The sequence below is a fragment of the Pipistrellus hanaki genome (genome assembly GCF_964339955.1).
Source record: "Pipistrellus hanaki genome assembly, chromosome: 2".
NCBI lineage: Eukaryota > Metazoa > Chordata > Mammalia > Chiroptera > Vespertilionidae > Pipistrellus > Pipistrellus hanaki.
The window spans coordinates 133,793,825-133,811,612 of NC_140504.1; the positions used below are offsets into that span (position 1 = coordinate 133,793,825).

Below are 17,788 nucleotides of genomic sequence, written 5' to 3' on the forward strand. Positions count from 1 at the left end.
ATGGTGTCTCAAACACAGTCCGGGCACTGTGTCTGTGTGCACCACGATCGATTTGGCTCAAGTAATACCTTGTTTTGATTAACAGCACGTCTCCCTTTCAGAATTTCATGCCAAGGTGATTTCTCCTTTTGTCCTTTAAGATTTATGTCAAATCAGTTTAGCAAACATTTGATGAGTACTGTGTGTCCCAAGTCCTTTCCTTCCGCCTGGAGATTTGGAGATGAATATGCAAGACCAGGTTTCTGCACAAAGGAGGCCACAGAAACTTTCTTGGGTCTCCCTCCCCCCCAGTTCTCAATTCTTTGTGTTCTGGATAATTTTTTTACTGAGCCTAGAATTGTGTCTAATGGAATAAATACATGTAAAGAGGTTAATTACAATCTAGTGCACTCAGTCCAGCAATAGAAGTTTGTTCCACATATACAGATAGCACAGAAGAAAGCATCATAGAATTCTTAGGGTACACATGGTGGTCCTGGAAGAGGTGACTTATGAGTGAGTTACAAAGGATCAGAAGACACTGCAGATGCTGAGATGGGTGAAAGGTGCTCCCGAGAGAAGAAAAAGCCTATGCAAAGGCCTAGAGATGTGACATAGCTCTGTGTGTTCCAGAAACAATGACACTTTGGTGTCTCTGCAGTGTAAAGTTCAGTAGGGTCAGGGGAGATGGAACTAGGGAAATATATATATAATTGTCCCCTCGGGAGTTCTACCAGGAGATCAGAAGTTCGACTGCTCACTATGACGTGTGCTGACCACTAGGGAGTGGCATAGAACGAAAGAAGGCCCTGGCCAGCAGCCAGAAGGAAGGCCCTGATCAGCCCTGATCGCCAGCCAGTCCTAGGGACCCTACCCGTGCACAAATTTCATGCACCAGACCTATAGTAGGTAATAATGCTAGGATGTTTCATGTTTGGACAACTTCTTAGTTAAGAAAATGGTAGTCTTTAACACAGCCAGTGGTAATAGTCCAAGTGTGAAGCCATGTATTACAGTTTTCCATCATAGAATTAAGCAAGGTACTGTGGTTATCTAGCTACATTTTAGTGTTCATGTATGGATGGAAAAGAATGAAAAATGATGTTCCCTGGAGTTCATGGTCTGATTGAGGATACAGAATATATTCACACAGTGTCTACAGACTGCTGCAAATTAAAATGGAAAAGACGGTATATACGCACAGTATGGACACTGGGGTATAAGAATGATTAGGAAAGCCAAGGCTGGATAGCTCAATTGGTTGAAGAATCATCCTGTATACTAAAAGGTTGCAGGTTCAGGTCAGGGCACATACCTAGGTTGCAGGTTTGATCCCCTGTTCAGGATGCACACGGGAGGCAACTGATTGATGTCTCTCTCTCTCTCTCTTTCTATCTCTCTCTCTCTCCCCTTCCCCCCCTTCTCTCTTTTTAAAAATCAATTTTAAAAAACCACACACTTATCCTCAGGTGAGGATTAAGAAAATTATTAAGAAAGTGCGGGGTTATAAAGAGAAACCTGCCAAAACCGGTTTGGCTCAGTGGATAGAGCATTGGCCTGGGGACTGTAAAAAGAAACCTGATTTTTGGATTAAGTAAAACGATTTCCATCAGAGCTGTCTCAGCATGGAAAATGCAAAATGGAGGAATATACTATAAATTAGGAACTTAATAATTTGTAGTTTTGTATAGAAAAGAAATTATCTAGCTAGACCAAGAAATAAACATCTTTGAGCTTTGTAGTATAAGCAGGAGCAAATTTTATTTTTCCTTTATAATAAATTTATTTTCTTATTCTCTACTAAGGACATGAACCTGTGTTAAAGTCTTAGTGAACACTTATTTTTCACTAATTTTATTTTTATATAAAATTTGTTATTTATATAAAATGTGTCATTGTGTTTCTGCGATGCCAGTCTCGGTTCAGGTTTGCCTGTTCGTATGTATGATACTGTGGCTGCTAATATAATGTATTAAGTACAGCTACATCAGAAAAAAATAAGGCATATTTTAGATTATTAAACCTGGCCTCTGACATTTAGCTTTTCATGGCTCTTGGGTTTTGGAGAAAATTTGAGTGAGGATGTACGATTGTAAGTTCTAGGTCTTTGGACTCATCATCAGCCTTGGAGAAGGAAGCATTGGGTCTTGAAGATTTGAGCAGGTGAAACATTTTTACAGGTTTCTAATCTATAGAAGTTTGAAAGTTACATCTGTATTTTTATGTAACACTTTTGTTCTCTGCCTTTCTCCCTTTAGGACTAAAGGAATTATTTAGATCTATAATGAGAGGCATATTGTATTCTTTTAAAAATTCCAGGAGTTGCCGAAACCGGTTTGGCTCAGTGGATAGAGCATCAGCCTGCGGACTGAAGGGTCCCAGGTTCGATTCCGGTCAAGGGCATGTGCCTTGGTTGCGGGCACATCCCCAGTAGGGGGTGTGCAAGAGGCAGCTGATCGATGATTCTCTCTCATCGATGTTTCTAACTCTCTATCCCTCTCTCTTTCTCTCTGTAGAAAATCAATAAAATATATATTAAAAATAAAATAAATAAAAATAAAAATAAAAATTCCAGGAGTGTTTGACACATACAAATAAATATATATAGAGAGTGTCCCAAAAACATGTATACACATTTTTTCTGATAGCTCAATTGGTATTTCTTTTCAGACTTAACCCATTGGAATGAATAATTATTCAAAATGCGTATACATTTTTGGAACAGCCTGTTTATCACATTTGTTTATATAAAAAAAAAATACACACAGAAACCAGCAAGACATTTATTGCAACTAATTGTGTAAATCCTTAAGATGGCCTGGGCGCTGCCACAGCTGCCGCGTGGCTTTAGGTTCGTCCCATCCACGTCTCAGTCTGCAGTGTGTACTTTTTAGGTACCTCAGTCCTGGTGATATTTCATCTAGTAGCCTTAGCCCTCCAGGTACGCTTTCTCGTCCACCAGGCAGGGGAGCCACATTTGCCACAGGCTGACCTCTGAAGGCAGTGGTTTTAAGTTAAAGTTCATCCATGTTACTAAGTGCTGAGATGGGGCAAGAACTGAAACATTCTCCTCCGAAATCCAGTGCTCTTTCTAAAAGTATCTTTATGTTGGTACATATCACTACTCATTTTTAAAGTGTGCATTGTCGTGACTGGAACAAATTGGAAGCAGTGGCAACACCAAGTGTTGATGAGGAAGCAGAAAAACTGGATCCTCATCCAGTGCTGGTAGGAGTGATGGGCAGCCACTCTGGAAAACAGTCTGGCAGTCCTTTAAAAACGAAGCATGTAACTACCAGGTGACCAGCAGTCATTTATTCCAGAGAAATGAAAACTTATTTTCATGGGAAAACCTCTTTAGTTGTAGCGCTATAAAACTGGAATCAGTTCAGATGTCATTCAACAGATGAATGGTTAAACAAACTTTTTCAGAGAGAGTAGAAGGGAGGGAGGAAGAGAGAAACATCGATGTGAGAAAGACACACCCCAGGAGGGGGTATGAACCCACAACTCAGGCCAGTGCCCTTGACCAGGAATCAAACCCGAGACCCTTGGGTGCACAGACTGACACTCTAACCACTGAGTACACTGGCCAGGACAAATATGGGGGGGGCGGGGAGGGGGCTTTAAAATGCACATCCCAGGCTTCATCCCCTAAGGATGCTGATTCTGATCCAAAAGATCAATAGATTGAACTTCAAGAAATATGAAATTATAATTTTTTTTTTAAATCCTCTCCAGAGGATATATTTTTTATTGATTTTAGAGAGAAGAAGGGAGACAAGCAGGCAGACAGACAGGCAGACATCGATGTGAGAGAGAGAAAACCATTGGTTGGCCTCCCGCACACACTCCAGCCGAGGACTGAGCCCACAGCCTGGGTTCACGTCCTCACCGGGAAGCGAACCTACCACCTCTCGGTACACGGACGGTACACGGACGATGCTCAGCCACCTGAGCCGCAGTGGCCAGGGCTTACATCACCATTGTGATGGTGAATACATAAGAGCCCTTTACATTCCTCTGTGGCAGAGAGGATTTGTGGTTAGGTGAGAATTTTAAGAGCCAAGTACTGATAACATTTTTCAAACACCCACGTGTTGAAAAAAAGAATGTTTGACTGAACCGAGTATGTACTTGCTCTGAATCAACAAGGACTTTGGACAAAAAGGAGCTTGCCTCTGGTTCTCATTCATGTTGAAGGCGTCCTGCCCATCCTTTTTAAACTATGTGGCCTGCCCGGCCGCTCACGATTTGTTTGGTACAGAGAAGACAAAGGCTCCCGCTCTGGCTGCAAACCCTGAGGAAGGGGAACACGCTGCTGGGCCGAGAAATGCTGACGCGCGTGATAGCCTTAAATCCAATGTGCTAATTAGCTCCTTCATTTTTTTTTGTAAACGAGGTTCCAACTAAAGTAACTGACCCATACTTTCCCCCCCCCCCCCCAACACTAGTAGTCAAGTCATTTAAAGTTATTAAAAAAAAAAAAAACAGATGTTAAGAAATTGCCTGATTCTACCTTTTGGGAGTGCTTAGTTTGCAGCTGTTAAAGTCTGATCTGCCACCTGGAGCTAATTTAGGACTTTTTCACCTGGAGACTCCTCACTTCGCAAACTCCTGGGCATATGCTTTGAGCTAGCCCAGGGGTCGGCACACTGCGGCTCTCGAGCCACATGCGGCTCTTTGGCCCCTTGAGTTTCTAACGAAGGCCAGTTTAGGAGTACCCTAACTAAGTTAATAACAGTGAACCTACCTATATAGTTTAAATCAGTGTTTCCCAAACTTCTCTCATGATGAGAATCACCTGGTGGAGTTGTTAAAACACAGATTCCCGAATCCCAACTAAGAAGTGCTAAACTGGAATTTTTGGGAACATATAGGTAAAATTGCATACCTAACTTAGTGCTCTGTATATAACATCTGTCTTAGAGCACTAGTTAAGTATACAATTTTACCTATATGTTCCCAAAAATTCCAGTTTAGCACTTCTTAGTTGGGATTCGGGAATCTGTGTTTTAACAACTCCACCAGGTGATTCTCATCATGAGAGAAGTTTGGGAAACACTGGTTTAAATTTAAAAAATTGGCTCTAAAAAGAAATTTGAATCATTGTACTGTGATATTTGGCTCTGTTGACTAAAGGGTTTGCCGACCACTGAGCAGCCAGTTCTGTGGATGCCCACTCTCTCTAGGGAAGGATTAACTCGGCCTTTTCCTCTCCAGTGGATTCACGTCCCAAGAGTATACCTCACCAAAGAAACCTCTGCCAACCCGCCCTCCCAGACTCCAGCTCTTTCAGTGTGCCTGCCTTCTTGGGTGTACAGCTTTTACTGTATCTCTGAGGCTCACCGTACAAAACACAGCGCCGTGTAGTACACATAACCTGGTACTGAATGAAGTAAAAATGCACACGGGGAATGATAGCTACCGATTTCCAGACAATAATTTCCTCTGGGGATGAAGGGAAAGATGGGGAATGTAAGGGGAGAGGGTTTAGGTCTGTTTGTGACATGTTATTTCTTCTCCGAAACGTTTTAAATCGCTATGACAAACTGTTGGCATCTGTATACATGCAGTGGTGGATGCAGAGCTACTTTGTATATTACTTTCTCTAATTATACAGATGTTTTTCTGTGTGTTTGAAATGTTTTGTCATTTAAAGCTAGATGGAAAAATGAATCTGGGTTACTGTCATTTTTCTGCTTTGGGTTTCTCTCTCCCTTTATTCTCAAAGACAGAGAAAAGTCGCCAGATAGAAATTACCCCAGCCTCCCACCCTCAGATGCACACACGTGCTCCGTCCTTCTCTTCTTCCCTCGAGAACAGCGGAGACAGTGTCTCTGCATCTCTTCTCCGGACCCCCTTCCTTCTGACCGTCTCAGGAACCTTGTGCTCTTAATCTGTCAAAACCTCACTCTTTCTATCTCTGCTGACTTCCTGCCACATGTAAATATATGCTACTTGCTCTTAGCTTAAAACACACACACACACACACACACACACACACACACACAACTCTGCCTCAAGCCCAGCTAATGCCCTATGTCCTCCACAGTCAGACTTCTCCTAAGAATTGTTGACTTGGTTGTCTTTGTTTTCACATCCCCTACTCCAGTCTGGCTTTTCCCCACGAAGTTGCTCTTGTCAAGGACAACAGGACTTCTGTGTCACTAAATCCAGTTCCCAGCTTTGTCACCTCTCGGCAGCATTTGACAGTCATCGGGCTACTCTCTGCTTCTTGAAATCCTCTTTCCCTTATTTCCATGTTTCCCAGCCTGCCTGCTCCTCCCTGCTCTCCTATGTCAGTTCTCCTTTTTTCCAGCCAGCCGTTACATAGTGAAGGTTCCCAGGCCTCGGCCTGAGCCCTTCCCTCCCTCTGCGGTTTCCTCCTGTGGTAGCAGCTACTCCCATGGGTTCTGTTACGTTCGCTGTGTCTCCTCTGAGCTTTCCCTTTGACTCAAACCTCTCTGGGTGGGACTACCCTTAAGGACAAGAGGTGATTTAGACCCCATGGAGGTAACTCAGCCCTTTATCTTCACAGCGAGGCTGGCTTGGGCCTTCAGATTCTGGGTGGAGACCCATGGTATAGTGAGAAGAGCAGAAGTGTGAGACCTGACACTTAACTTTGGAGAAAAGAACACTACCAGGTCCCACGTACTGTTTCACTCATCTTTGCACTTTTTTTCTTTGTGCATCTCTACTGGGAAATTTGTTTTAATATATATGCCTGATAAATGTGTCACTATTAATATTACACACATTATTACACTTCCACGAATAGAAACTTTTAAGTATATTTTTCTTTTGTCCGTGATTTTTTTATTTTTTTATTTTCACAAATCTGCATTTTATAGGTAAGGGTCCTAAAGCTCAGGGAAGTTTAGTAACTTACATATGATCACAGGACTTACTGACTGGGTTACATGTGACAAATCCCAAACCATCTGAAGCCTCAGGTACAAAGTGATAGATTTCAGCTGCAATGCTGCTTCCAGCTCTGAGCAGCCTGTGCTCCTCTGCTGTTGCTAATACTCACCTAAGATGTACTCTCTGATATAATCCTTTTAGCAGATAATGTGTTATGATGATTCATTTATTAATAACAAGAAATTTTAGGAATTAATGGATGGTGGAAGAAAACTAAATATTTAAAACAGTGTCAGCCGAAACTGGTTTGGCTCAGTGGATAGAGCGTCAGCCTGCGGACTGAAAGGTCCCGGGTTCGATTCTGGTCAAGGGCATGTACCTTGGTTGCGGTCACATCCCCGGTGGGGGGTGTGCAGGAGGCAGCTGGTCGATGTCTCATCAATGTTTCTAACTCTCTATCTCTCTCCCTCCCTGTCTGTAAAAAGTCAATAAAAATATTAATAAAATAGTTCAAGTTAGCCCCGCACCACTTAATGATAGGGACGCACTCTGAGAAAGGCTATTGGGTCATTGTGCAAACATCATAAAGTGCACTTACACAAATCTAGATGTCATAACCTACTATGCACTTAGGCTCTATGGTATAGAGCAGTGTTTTTCAACCTTTTTTGGGCAAAGGCACACTTGTTTCATGAAAAAAATCACGAGGCACACCACCATTAGAAAATGTTAAAAAATTTAACTCTGTGCCTATATTGACTATATATAAAGTAATTCTCTTGAATAGGAATCAAATAAACACAAAGAAAGTATTTTATAATTACTTTATTATGAAATATTAAGTAAACAAAATAGTGAAAAATTATAAAATTCTTGTCTTGTCTGCACCTACGGCACACCAGGCAACGCTGGTATAGAGCCCGTTGCTCCTGACTGCGAACCTGTAAGGCCGTTACGATACGAGGTTAAACCAAGCACAAGAGGAGACGATGCCATCGAGACGCCAGCCAACATGAGAGGTCTGAGGCTCCTGCCGGCGGAACACGGCACACCGTTTGGCAGCAAACCTTTTTTCAACAAGTAGAAAGTGTACTCGAAAATGATAACAAGGAGTGCAAGTACAGTCAACCTAGTAATGTAGTCACTGATGATCATTATCAAATATTACGTCACTGTATGTAATTGTATACACTGTACGTTCTATGGCTGGTGATGTTGTAGGTTTGTTTGCACGAGTGTCATCACACCCATATGAGTAATGCTTTGCGCTGCAAAGTCAGGGCGGCTGCGACATCGCTAGGCAACAGGCATCTTTCAGCACCGCTATAATATTATGGGACCATCGTTGTACATGTGGTCCATCTTGGCCTGAGCATTGCTCTGTGGGCATGACTATGATTTTTTAAATCCATTGGCACTTTCTGCTTACAGATATATGTTGCATAGAGTAGTTCCCCCTTATCAGCAGGGGATAATTTCTAAGACCCTCACTGGGTGCCTGGATAGTACCCAATCCTATACATGCTAATTTGTTCCTATACATTAGTACCTGTGATAAAGTTTAGTGTATAGATTAGGCACAGTGAGAGATTAACCACTAATCATAGAATAGAACAATTATAACAATATCCTATCTAACAAAAGGCTAACATGCAAATTGTCCCCTGGGCAGTTCAACCACCTGGCAGTTTGACCTCTTGCTATGACATGCGCTGACCACCAGGGGATGGCACGGGATGAAGGAAGGCCCGATTGGCCCTGATTGCCAGTTAGGTCTAGGGACCATACCCATGCACAAATTTTGTGCACCGGGCCTCTAGTACTGTAATAAAAGGTATATGAATGTTTATCTCTCTCTCCAATAATTTTTATATTTTTCCATCTAAACCTATTCATGAGTCTATGTTACCAGCCTTTGCAGTAAATGTCTTGGTGTCGCTCATTTCCGGGCGTCCCTTGCTGAAGTCTTCACATTGGTTCCGTGTGTTCTGGAGACACGCGCTGCTGTCCATTGGACCACATTTTCTGTTCCTGTCTTCCACCCACAAATTTAATGCTTTTATCATACTAACTAAGCACTTAACCTGTGCTGTGGCCTTAACTTTTGCAGTTTTGAGTTGTGACAGCAAACCTGGCACAATTTTCATTTTCCATCACAATTTCAGGGATAGAAGATTTGTCCTTATGCTTGATCTTAGCAACCTCAGCATATGATTTTTTTTTCCTTATTAAGTCAAGAACTTTTACTTTTTCACTTTAAGGAAGCACTTTAGGGCTTCTCTTTGGCATATCCAAATTGCCAACATCATTACTCTTGAACTCTGGGGTCATTTTTAAGTAAATTAAGGGTTACGTGAACACAAGCACTGTGATACCCTGACTGCTGAACTGATCATCTAGATGGCTACTCAGTGGTCACCGGGTGGGGAGCGTAGACAGCATGAGATGCTGGACAAGATTCACATCCCGGGTGGGATGGAGTGAGATGGTCCAAGATTCCATCACTACTCAGAACGGCTTGCAATTGAAAACTTATGAGTTGTTGGGTTTTTTTCTGGAATTTTCCATTTATTGTTTTCATTCTGTGGTTGGCTGCAGGTAAGTGAAACAGCAAAAAGTGAAAACACAGATAAGAAGGGACTACTGTACTTAAAAGATTGGTAGCTATAGTCACTTCAAACATAATTTACAAGATACCCATTTCTTCAACACCATAAGTAATTCTATTAGTTTATTTTCATGAAGATTTTAGGTAATCACGTTCAGTAAGTTAAAGTCTATTATTTCTCCCTAAGTACTTGGGTTGCAATAAATAACTGCCAGTGTGTGTCTCTCTTCACAATGTCAGCAAAAGCATTTTCATTTAGAGACCGTCTCAGTTCAGTGCATTTCCTTTGTCAATTCCTTTTTTTCTGTATAAACAGTGCTATGATCAAAATAGCTGTCATTTGCCTCTGAAGCATTTTTCATGGTTTTGTTTTTAGCTCCCTTTAGAATTTAAAAGAAACGAGGAGACAATTTTAGATTAGCACCTGTCTGAAAAATTCCAAAATTAGAGATGGCCATCTGGTATGCATGGTTTGTAATGTTTTCAAAATAGGATCTTGCCATTCCAAATAGATTTTCAGGCTATTATAAAATAATAATTTATTTTAAAACTACTGCAACTGTTAACCTTTTACTAATAAACTGAAAGGAGGAGAGTTAGACATCGGTGATGTGTACTCTAATGAGGAATGCTTCTGTAACCTCTGTTCTCCTATGAGACTGATCTGGGCAGTGTAAGGCCATATTTCTCATTCCTTGGACCGACATAACTTGAAGCTTAGATTTCTCCGTGCTTCCAGTTATTCTAGGTCAGGCCTAAAGTAATCAACCACAACAATTCTTAAGGTATCTGAATTTGATGGAGGCTATCTCTGCATTTGGGGGTACTTTAAAATTTGACTAGCTCTCCTGCATCCTGTAATCACTTTGAAGTAAATTTTCTAGATAGATCCATGATGTTCTGCATTTTAGAAATTCTGACATTGCCCTAGCCAGGTACTCAGTTGCTTAGATTGTCATCCCAGTATGCCAAGGTTGCAGGTTCAATCCCTGGTCAGGACACATAAACATGAATCAATGAATGCATAAATAAGTAGAACAACAAATTTATGTTTATTCCTTTCCCTCTTCCTCTCCTTCTTCTCCCTCTCCCTCTCCTTCTCCCTCTTCTTCTCCTTCTCCCTCTCTCTTTCCCTTTTCCTCCCCCTCTCTCTCTTTTGTCCTCTCCCTTTTTCCCTCACTTCCTCTCTCTCTCAAATCAATAAGTTAAAAAATATTTTAAAGAAAGAAATCTTGAGGTTATTATTCATCCGCTCTATTCAGTTCTCACTAGTCTAGGTATATTAGGGCTTTTGCCAAAACTAGTGCTAAAGATTCAAAGAGTATATAAAAAGCCAAGGCCACTGTCAAAGAAATGAAACTAAAACTGTAATTGCCTATAACATTGTATGCTGGGAAAGTACTTTTAAAAAGTACTTTTGGCTGAGACCGGTTTGGCTCAATGGATAGAGTGTCGGCTTGGGAACTGAAGGGACCCGGGTTCGATTCCGGTCAAGGGCATGTACCTTGGTTGCGGGCATATCCCCAGTAGGGGGTGTGCAAGAGGCAGCTGATCGATGACTCTCTCTCATCGATGTTTCTAACTCTCTATCTCTCTCCCTTCCTCTCTGTACAAAATCAATAAAATATATTTAAAAATAAATAAATAAAAATAAATAAAAATAAAAAGTACTTTTGAAAAACCAGTCAATGTTAATTGTTGCAAGCTTTTTGGAATGGTATATCATATACCTTTTAAAACTATATACCCTTGACCTAGAAATTTTATTTACTAAAATCTCTCCTGAAGAAACCATCAAATACTCTGGCAAATATTTGTATATTTAGGGCAGAAGTGTAGAGCACGTATAGGCTCTGAAGCCAGATTGCCTCAATCCAAACCCTGGTTCTCCTCATTGTCGCTAGGAAAGCCTTGCTTAACTTCTGTATGTGTATCAGTTTCTCCATCTGTAAAATGAAGAATAGTTCCCTTGCCCTAACCGGTTTAGCTCAGTGGATAGAGCATCAGCCTGCGGACTGAAGGGTCCCAGGTTCAATCCCAGTCAAGGGCATGTGCCTTGCTTGCAGGCACATTCCCAGCAGGAGGTATGCAGGAGGCAGCTGATCAATGTTTCTCTCTCATCGATGTTCTCTCTATTTCTCTCCCTTTCTCTCTGTAAAAAAATCAATAAAATATATTTTTTAAAAAGAATAGTTCCCTATTCATACAGTTCTTATACAGAGATAATAATAATTCCCTCCAGTATTCATTAGCCACCACAACAATGCTGTGTATCAAATTGGCCCAAAACTCAATGACATGCAATGAGCATTTATTTCTTACTCATGCATCTACAGATCAGCTGGGATTCATCTTTTCTAGGGTAGGCATGGCTCTAGGTCATGGGTTTGGTTCAGGTGGACTATAGTGCCACTTATTCTCCTGATATCTGGGATCAGTACAATATCAGGTACTTGTTCTTCCTCAAATAGTGTCTGAAGTCAAGTCCAATTGTGTATTTTTCATTGCATCACATCTACTAACAACCATTGTCCCGAGCAGTCACATGGCCAACACAGTGAGGTAGGAAGAGTGAGGCAGGGGGAAGGAATGAATATTTATAATCCAAGGTTCAACATATTTTTTGGCTTTACCCACCATCCAGTTTCTGTTGCAGACACTCAGCTCTGTTGTTACAGCATGAAACTAACTTCAGACAATACATCAGCGAATGGGATGGCTGTATCCCAATAAACCTTTATTTACAAAAAAGGAGGCAACCTGAATTTGGCTCATGGGCTATAGTTTTTCAATCCTGATCAATTTACATCAGATCATAAATTTTTTTAATGAAGGTTAAATAAATTCATGTGTAGGCAGTACTTATAACAACTGATACCAAGTTGCACTAACAAATATCAGCTCTCATTGGTAGTGTTGTTGTTAGTGTTATTATAGCACAATATTGGAAATAATAAAAATGTGAGAGAAACCAAGATGGTGACATAGGTAAACACCTGAACTGCTGCCTCGCACAACCATTTCAAAACTACAACTAAGAGACAAAACAGACATCATCCAGAACCACGGGAAGGCTGGCTGAGTGGAAATTCTACAACTAGGAGGAAATAGAAAAGCACACTGAGACTCAGAGGAGCTGCAGAAGGCAGAGGTACCAAGGTGCATGTGCATAAAGGTCTGGCAACTGAGTATGTGGTTGTCTTTCTCAATTGTGAGGGAGACACAAGCTACTGACTGCTCTGAACTCCATTTCCAGGCGAGACTCTGGGGACCCAGACTCATTCAGGGAGAAACTGGACTGTCTGGCATCGGGCAGAACTCAAGGGCAGCTTTCTCTCAGAGGTGCTTGCCTCTGAGAGAAAGCTGTCCCCTGGTTCTCAGTGCACCGTGGCAATCACTGCAAGCACCTCTGAGAGAAAGCCATTCTCGAGTTTCGCCTGCTGCCAGACAGTCAGTTTCTCCCTGAATGAGTCTGGGTCCTCAGATTCTCAACCGGAACTGGAGTTCAGTGCCTTCCTCCACTTGAGAAAGCCAGCCGCCCTCTTGGTGCGCACACCTTGGTACCTCTGTCTTCTGCAGCTCCTCTGAGTCTCAGTGTGCTTTTCTCTTTTTTCTAGTGATTACCAAGGGACACTGAGACCCAGGGACCTCTTAGGGCAAGGCTGACAGGAAGTCATTGCTGTTTGCTCTGCCCTGACACTCAGTCCCATCCAAGCTGAGTTCAGAGGTTTTTGCATATGAATGGCCTAGTCCTTTGAAATATAAAATTACCTAACAAACTACAGCTGAGTCAGAGAGACCCAGAACATCCAAAAGAAGGTCCAAGGCCCCGCAGCAGCTTGCATTGCTTCACAGCTGGGCTTCATCTAGACACCTCCAAAACCCAAACAAAGAAGAGGAATCTGAAGATCTCTCCATAGCTGCTACTTAGTGGCCTCAGGCAGAGGCTAAATTAGCACCTCCTTGGAGATCCAAGAGCCAGTGTACCCAGTGGTCAGAGTGGGACCATCCAGATTACAACTCCTCAAATCCATAAGGGACACACTCAGGGGGCAGACTCAGTGAGCACCAAACCCCCACTGAAGCAAGTCCAATTGTAGACACAACTGATCCTCATAGCCATTTGCCTGGAGGTCAGTTCCTCCCAGTGATACCAACAACTACCAAGGTTTAACTACAACAAAGACAGTGCACACAGCCCACAAAGAGGTGCACCAAGAGTGTCCACCTCAGGTAACTGGGGAGGCTGAGCCACTGGGCCATATAGGACATATAGGACACCTAGCACACAAAGCCACCTTATCAACTCAGGGAAGCAGCCAAAATTCGGAGACAAAGAAACAGGTCACAAATGAAAGAAATGGAGGATATAGAGTTCAAAACCACGGTTATAAGGTTTTTCAAGAATTTCCTAGAAAAGGCCGATAAATTTAACAAGACCCTCGAGGATATGAAAAAGGACCAACTAGAAATTAATCATACACTGATTGAAATATAGAATAATATACAGGGATTCAACAGCAGACTAGAGGATCACAAGAATCAAGTCAAAGATTTGAAATACAAAGAAGCAAAAAGCACCTAACCATAAAAGAAAAAAGAAAAAAAGAATCCAAAAATATGAAGATAGTGTAAGGAGTCTCTGGGACAACTTCAAGCATACCAAAATCCAAATTATGGTGGTGCCAGAAGAAGAGAGAGAAAAATATTGAAAACCTATTTGAAGAAATAATGACAGAAAACTTCGCTCACCTGGTGAAAGAAATAGACTTACAAGTCCAGGAAGCACACAGAACGCCAAACAAAAGGAATCCAAAGGGGACCACATCAAGACACATCATAATTAAAGTTCCAACAGCAAAAGACAAAGCATCAAGAGAAAAACAGTTAGTTACCTATAAAGGAGCACCCATATGATTGTCAGCTGATTTCTCAACAGAAACCATGCAGGCAAGACAGGAGTGGCAAGAAATATTCAAAGTGATGAATAGCAAGAACCTACAACCAAGATTATTCCACACAGCAAAGCTATCATTCAGAATTGAAGGGCAGATAAAGAGCTTCACAGATAAGAAAAAGCTAAAGGAGTTCATCACCACCAAACCAGTATTATATGAAATACTGAAAGGTATTCTTTAAGAAGAGGAAGATGAAGAAAAAAGTAAAGATAAAAATTATGAGCAACAAATACATATCTATCAGCAAGTGAATCTAAAAATCAAGTGAATAGCTGAAACCAGTTTGGCTCAGTGGATAGAGCATCAGTCTGTGGACTGAGAAGTCCAGGTTCGATTCTGCTCAGGGGCATGTACCTTGGTTGCGGGCACATCCCCAGTGGGAGGTGTGCAGGAGGCAGCTGGTTGATGATTCTCTCTCATCAATGTTTCTAACTCTCTATTCCTCTCCCTTCCTCTCTGTAAAAAATTAATAAAATATATTTTAAAAAAATAAAATAAAAATCAAGTGAATAGAAAATCTGAGGAACAGAATAAACTGGTGAATATAATAGAATAAGGGGCATAGAAAGGGAGTGAGCTGACAATTCTCGAGGGGAGGGGGGGAAGGATGTGAGGGGTGCGGGAAGAGGCTGGACAAAAATCGCTTTGGTTCATGCAGTCTCAGGGCAGAGCAGACAGCAATGGCTTCCTGTCATCCCTGCCCTAAGAGTCCCCTGGTTCTCAGTGCACCGTGGCAATCACTGCAAGCACCTCTGAGAGAAAGCCATTCTCGAGTTTCGCCTGCTGCCAGACAGTCAGTTTCTCCCTGAATGAGTCTGGGTCCTCAGATTCTCAACCGGAACTGGAGTTCAGTGCCTTCCTCCACTTGAGAAAGCCAGCCGCCCTCTTGGTGCGCACACCTTGGTACCTCTGTCTTCTGCAGCTCCTCTGAGTCTCAGTGTGCTTTTCTCTTTTTTCTAGTTGTAGAATTTCTACTCAGCCAGCCTTCCTGTGGTTTTGGATGATGTCTGTTTTGTCTTTTAGTTGTAGTTTTGAAGTGGTTGTGCAAGGCAGCAAGTTCAGGTGTTTACCTATGCCGCCATCTTGGTTTCTCACTGTTTTTCTCCAATCATTATTTTAAATAGAAAGTATCAAGATCTGTAGATATTGGAGAACACATGAAGGTCCTTGTACTGTTTTGTGTTACACCAAAATCCGTTATTTTCCATGGCATGCTGGAATAAAAATGTGTTTCACTCCTTTTGTCATTATGTCTACAACAGGTGATGCCCAGTGCCCTGCTGGGAATGTCATTAAATCTAACTTCCTCTCCAGAATTTTTGGCATTCTGTATCATAGCAAGCACTCAGCAGGCAAGCCAGTTCACAGGATGTTTTTCAGTTTAAACATATGCCAGAGAAAATTTGAAATGTAGCTATTTGAGTTATATAGAAAAGCAAATGATTTCAGTTTATTAAATTGGATATGCAGGAGGGAGAAATATACAAGTCTTAGCTTCAACATCCATTAAGTACACTGTGCATTAGAAAGAATTGTATTGAACATTTGTACAAAAACCTGAATAATTAATTATTGATGGAGAATCTGCTGGGCAGTGGACATCACTGGGCTTTTTGAGGTGGGTGTCCAGAAGAAGGAAAGACAGGGTCAAATCTTGAACTGGGCGAGAACCCTACTCAGCAATAGGGTCTGTGCTGTTTTTCTTTACTCAGTGACTTATTCCTACTGTGGAGCAAGGAGAGGAAAAAAGAAAATAGTGTCATATATTTCCTGATTGTTTTAATAAATGAATCAAAATTAATCTTGTTTTAGTAAAAATCCTGTCTCAAAGAAATCATGTAAAATATTAACCTAATATAAGGTTGGACTTCTAAAAGTAAAATTATGCCATGCTATGGTCCTTCACGTTGCACTTTTAACTATTTAAAGGGTAGTCGTGTGGTAAATTTATTATGTGTTTGGCCCTAACTGGAGATGTGCTGAAAGTGCCTGGCACATAGTCGACAATCCATAAATAGTTGCTGAAGGAATGTGTGGGAAGGTGGTGTCCTGGTGTGGCAGTATGTCCTATTATACAATATAAAAACTTTTTAAATCAGTAGATAAAAACATTTACAAAAGAAGGCATGTACCCATCACCCAGCTTGAACAATTATCAACACCTGGCCAATCTTATTTCAACCATACTCCCCATACTTTTCCCTTCCCACATTACTTGGAAGCAAATTCCAGGTATATCAATTTTTTTATAAATATTTCAGTAGCTATCTCTAAAATATTAGAGCTCTTTTCTTTAAGCATTACCACAGACCCTTATCATACCTAAAGTATTAAAATAAACCCTTAATACCACCAAGTATCCTGTCACTGTTCGAATTTTTAATTATTTCATAAATGTCATTTCCCCGCACATATTTTCATTTGAATCAGGACTCAAAAAGATGTACATATTGTGATTATTTTATTTATTTATTAAATATTTTTTAATCTTTTGTTTTCCCATCCTCTCTTTATCTCCCCCCCCCCCCACCTGTAATTTATTTCTTGAAGAAACTGGGTTGTGTGTTGCAGCATTTCCCACAGCCTGGAGTTTGCTGATTGTATCCTAATCGTGTCACTTAGACTTCCCTTACGCTCCTCTGTCTCCTGTATTTCCTGTAAACTGGTAGTTGGAGATAAAAGCTTCATCAGATTCAGATTCAATTTTCTTCCTGGCAAGTTCAAAAAAGAAGGTGGTGATCAAATCATAAAGACAGCATTATTAGCTTTTTGCTTAGTGCCTTGCATATTGATTTAGCTAACATTTGTTGACTATTTTTATGTGCCTAGGAATGAACTTATGTTTTATAGGTATTATGTCATTTAATCATATTTAAGCCTCACCACATCTTATGTACCCATTTCTATCTGATGGCCAGACCTCTAATTAGGGCCAAATAATCTTAAATGTCTTTCAAACAAACCCCTTGGTATATACACCCATTGTCATTTATGTGATTTTAATTCGGAATTGTCTGAATTTTCTTTTTACTGGATTCATTTAGAGTATACAAAATACCTTGCATTAAAAATACATTCTTTTGTAACTTAATAACATTAAAATAATAAAGCTTATAGCCCTATTATTTAACTGTGAATTTGTTGTACTTAAACTTTTTGGTAATGGGATTCACCATCTGTTAACCTAACAAAGACTGATGTCTCAACCATAAATAGGGCCAACTGAATTCAGTATTTCCTGAGTCTCTTCTTCCTGTGCACTCATTGTCTTCTGCAGGTGCACTTTCATTTCTCTTTCATCTCTTTCTGCTTTCATTGTGTGCTCACAGGCTCACAGTATCCTACTGTTGCCCAGTGTGAGAAACTGGCTTGTGAT

General features: G+C 41.0%; 1 protein-coding gene across 2 annotated transcripts in view; it reads left to right on the plus strand.

The window, feature by feature from the left end:
- DIPK1A (divergent protein kinase domain 1A) overlaps window positions 1-17,788 on the plus strand; it is a 107,425-nt gene that overhangs the window by 62,655 nt on the left and 26,982 nt on the right. The window lies entirely within an intron of this gene.